Source organism: Malania oleifera, chromosome 9 (genome assembly GCF_029873635.1).
Source record: "Malania oleifera isolate guangnan ecotype guangnan chromosome 9, ASM2987363v1, whole genome shotgun sequence".
In the NCBI taxonomy this organism is placed as follows: domain Eukaryota; kingdom Viridiplantae; phylum Streptophyta; class Magnoliopsida; order Santalales; family Ximeniaceae; genus Malania; species Malania oleifera.
In genome coordinates, this window is record NC_080425.1 from 91,063,581 (window position 1) to 91,068,603 (window position 5,023).

General features: G+C 30.5%; 1 non-coding gene across 1 annotated transcript; it reads left to right on the top strand.

Annotated features, from left to right (window-relative positions):
- The first annotated feature begins 3,484 nt into the window (after positions 1-3,484).
- Positions 3,485-3,556, top strand: TRNAG-UCC (transfer RNA glycine (anticodon UCC)). The gene has a single exon. It is a non-coding gene; the product is annotated as a tRNA-Gly (tRNA).
- The last annotated feature ends 1,467 nt before the right edge of the window (positions 3,557-5,023 follow it).

The window sequence follows — 5,023 nt, forward strand, 5'->3', positions numbered from 1 at the left end:
GCGAGTGGGTGCAAGAATTTCACCAAGGGGGTCTCCTCTTAGGATTCAATTTGAATCCTTCCTGAATTAGGAAGGATTGGTTATATATACATATATATATATATATATATGTATATATTATTGGCCTTATAAGGTTTAAAATCTTGTTTTGATGCTAACGAACAAGTGGAATTTAACATATTTGGTTAAGTGATGTTATTTCAGGGCTCACATATGTGAAAATAAGGTCAAAGTGCTCATAAGGATCAAATGAAGCTTAAAGAATCAAAAGCATGGTTTTAAAGATGATATTTTAAAGCTTAAAGAAAATAAGGACATGGATGATTTGTTGAAAGCCAAAGAAAAGTTAAAAGTCAAAAGAGCCAAAGAAAAGCAAAGTAAGAAAGCTCAAAGAAAGACAAACCATGAAAACTCAAGTACCTAGAATGTGAAAAATCTTAAAAGTCTTTGTGTAAGTACTTTAATATTTAAATATCATTTGAAATATTTTGAAACACTTTTAGGGGTAATACATGAACTTAGAGACCTATTTTAAAACTCTGAAAAATGTTTTATAAAAAAAAGTAAAGAAAGAGAGCAAAACATATTTTGGAACTAAAAATAAAAAACCAGAAAATGAACTGTTCAGAAGACCGAAGTCACTGCCCAGAAGACTGAAGTTTAAGCTCAGTTGTCTGAAGAATTACTTCAAAAGACCGATTTATTGGTGAAACACAAAAACAGGCAGAAGCACATCAGAAGACTGAACCCTGACTTCAGTTGTCTGAACCCAGGTCTTCAGAAGTTTGAACCTCAAGATTAGACATCTGACCTTGTGTCCAGTTCAATATTTTCAAAGCATTAAGGAACTTCAGTCGTCTGAAATCGATACCTCAGACTTCTGAATACTGTTAACAGTTGAAAATTTTAAATGTTTTAAAATTTAAATATCAGTTGCTTGTGCCCCAAAATTTCTAAAAATTTGGGAAATACTCCAAGTAAACTTGGGCAATACGAAAACACTTTTGAAAGCTTATAAATACATGATTTTGCAAATCAAATCATAACCAAGAGCTAAGGAATTGAAAAATCTGCTATAAGCTATTTTGAAAACCGGCTATTCTCTCTTGCTCACATCTCTTGCAAGCTGATATTATTGAATTTCTGAAAGAGCTGATCTTCTTAATCTATTTCTACTACCAATCTTCATCTAAGAAAGAATTTGGTGAATTCTACACTTGAGTTTCATTCTATTTCATATTGATATTTTTACATTGATGTATATAGTGCTGAACTTGCACTAACCTGCTCCTTTTAGAGAGTGTTTCTTGTACACAGAAATTCTTTTTGATTTTCTTGTTGTTTGGATCGTTGGCTAAGCATGGGGTATTACTTAGAGAGGTGTAGCTCTAACCTATTGAAGGAGCGACGGAGTGAGGGGATATCACTTGGAAAGGCAGGCTCTAACCAATTGAAAGAATGTGTAACAGTATTGTTCCGCCCGGCAAAGGAACTGGTTTAGTGAACCCTTTGGTGGTTTGCTAAAGGCGAGGACGTAGGCTGGGGATAAGCCGAACCTCGTAAAAACTCAATATGACTCTCTCTTTCCCTTACTCTCTTTACATTCAGCATATATAAACTATGTGGATGATTTAATTTTTTTAATTATACAAACTACGTAATTTGAAAGTTAAATAAACTTAAAGTTTAATTTTGATTTGGGATTACGAAAACCGAAAGGAAGTACATTAGTTGATCAATACTTTGCAGAAACCTCAAAAGGAAGTACATTGGTTGGTTAACACCCAAAGACAAATTAACTAAAGAATTTATTTAAATTCTGAGTTGTTTGGGAATTGAGTTGTGGTTTGCATTGAAGAAACGATTTCATATATACAGGACTTGGTTCAAATTCACATTCACTACAGGGCTTGAATATAAATCATATACACAGGGCTACATACAACAAAGCTAAATCTATCAAAAGTGCTGCATTTTGATTGATTGAATATATTTTGTTTGATTGAGTTTTGTTTGATTATTTACTTAAATTGTGTGGTTGTGGATAGAAGTTTTAAAAAAATTAAAAGAGGTTAAGAATTCATTTAAGGAAATAAAAGGAAATTTTTAAAACCTAATTCACCCCCCCTCTTAGGATTACACCTTTGTTTTCATATATTATATTATATTATATTATTATATTATATTATATTAATATATTATTATATTATATTATATTATTTAATTAATTATAATAATTATTTAATTATTTAATTTTAATTTATTTATTATTTATTTATTTTTATTATTTATTTTTTTTACCATTTCCAAGCATATCATTTTCTGGTGCATTACAGAGACATTTTATATTGCTAAGGTTCGGTCGTCCGAAACATCACAAAAATGGCTTTTATGTCCTGTTTGGTCTCTTGTGCAATTTCAATCCTAGTGAAAAAAACATATAGCATTTAAGTGTAAGGGTCATGGTTCCTATTGTCATTTTATGGCCTAAGTTGTCGTAAGGTCTATCTATGGCTTATCTGAGCATTAAGTCATATCATGCAGGATGTATGCATTTATTACAGATAAAAATATAAAAACCTAAATGCATATACAAATTAAATCAAATATGTTTTCTTTTTCGCTCTTCTAACATCATGGAGTGTGCCTGAGTGTCTAGTCTTTACGTCCTTCAAGGCATTCATTGCCAGTCTCTTTATGTGTGTGTTGAATTAAAACATGTTCAATCACTAAATATACACATAAGTAACTTGTGTTTTGTCAACATCAAAATAGGGATTGGACTCAAAAAGTCAACAAAAATATTTGAAATATTTTTCATAATTTTTTCTGATTTTTTTTCTATTTTTTTTATGATTTTTTATTATTTTTGTCTAATTAAAATTAATATATATATATTTAAATAAATAAAATGAAAAAGAAATGGTTCAAGAAAACAGACTGATTTAACCGGCTTGAACCGCGTCAACCGATTTAGTTCAGTGGGCCACATGTCCACCCAAAGTGGTGACATGTGGCACCTTTTATTCATAGTTTTTAAATAATAATAAAAAAATCATTGTTGTAGCGTGATGTTATTGTCACCCAATTTTCTATTTTAAAAAAAAAATTATGCAACAAGGTGATTTAATATCGTGCAACTCATTGTATTGTGTAAACTATCAAAATTTTCTATTGAAATCATTGTATTTCAAAGAATAAATGTTTCGTAAATAAAACATGATCAAAGTTTTATAAAGTATGAAAATATGAATAGATACTCAACCACCAAATAATAAGAATTAAAATTGAACTTTCTGATTCCAATTTGTAACTAAAGGCAAAATCACGTGAACTTTTTCATTATTATTGATTAAAGTGCCCATATTCCCTAACACAATCAATTGAATTATATTTGTTTGGGGTTGGTTACTCCCATGAGCATTCTGAAATATCCATCATTTTACTATCTGTATTTTTATCATTTAGCGTGTCTCACAACAAGGCGTTTGTAGTCCAACGGTTAGGATAATTGCCTTCCAAGCAATAGACCCGGGTTCGACTCCCGGCAAACGCAAGTTTTTTATGTTTTATTTTTTCCCTCTTATTTTTTTATTTATTTTATGCATATCAATTTAATAATGATTTTTTGTTCATATATACTTTCCACAAGTTATTTTCTGATCATGGTTTTGATCTTAGGATGCATTTTTTTTTTTTTTCACAATGATTTAAAATTTAACGGGTGCCTGGGAGACCCTCCCCACAAAAAAAAGGGAAAAGATAAAGTGCAAATTGCTGAATTTTAATCTAAAAAAAAATTGATAGAGTTTTAATCCAAATAAAATTGCAAAGTTAAAGATTTTAAAGATAATGTCATTATTATTTCTTAAATAATTAAAATAAATAATTTTTTAGGACCCGAATTGTTTTTGTAATGTTCATATAAAATAAGATAATGTTCATATAAAATAAATAATACTTTCCAAATAAAATGTGCATTCAAATGCGATTGTCTTAAAAGGTATTTAATTTTCAACTAGTATTTATTATACTCGTTTTCAAAATCTTTGTTTGTTTAGAGAGGATGGTTTTCTTAGAAGGTATTTCATTTTCAAGATTTATTAGCAATACTCCCAAATTCCAAAGAACTTCAAGAGGTATTCACATCTTCCAAACACCCTCTAAAATGCAATCATAAATTTGACAACTTAGGTTATCACTCATTAGGTAAACAGAGAAGCAAAAAAATTCATAAAGCAAATAAACATGAGATGAGAAAACAAGGGAAAAAATATTCAGAAAGCAAATCATTGAGAAAAAGAAAAGCCAATGGTGCTTGTGAAAAGCATTTGAAAAGTGGTTGACAGGTAGTTGAAAAAGAGAAGTGGTCTGCTTTTAACTGGTGGAGGAGCTTGAAGGTGGTGGTCCAAACTGTCCTTAAAAGAATTCTTACAAAGAGGAGGACAACCTTGGAAGGCAATAAACAAATAGTAAAGTTACATCACTCTAGAGACCTGATTGCACCATACAGGAATAAAATAGCAAAGCATGAATATGTTCTCTTTCACCTTTATGATCTTCATGAATCATAGCCTCACATTGTCTTCTGTTCAACACCCTTTTACCTTAATCCACTGTTGTTTTCTATACTGAGGGTTTTGAAGTGAAAACCAACTTCTATTCCACACCCCCACCAAAATAAAATCTCCATTGAACCCTAATTTCCATGTCAGTGACCAAAACAAACCATTGACCTCAGCGGCTGACCGGTTGCATTTGAAGGCTTCAGATAGTCATGTGTAAATCATCTAACCAGAGTCGATCATTGAATCATGCTTGATTCATCTCTACTGTGAATAAAAGGAAGGTGAGACAGTTTTTAATTTACCATTTTTCACTATTTTCTTTTAAAAGAATCATATTTCACAATGAAAACTTGTTTTCATTGACAAGTATAAACATAAATGTACGCATCAACAAATACACATTGTTCTTGATCTTTTCCCACGCTACTCCTAAAAACTATCAAAAACACATCCAT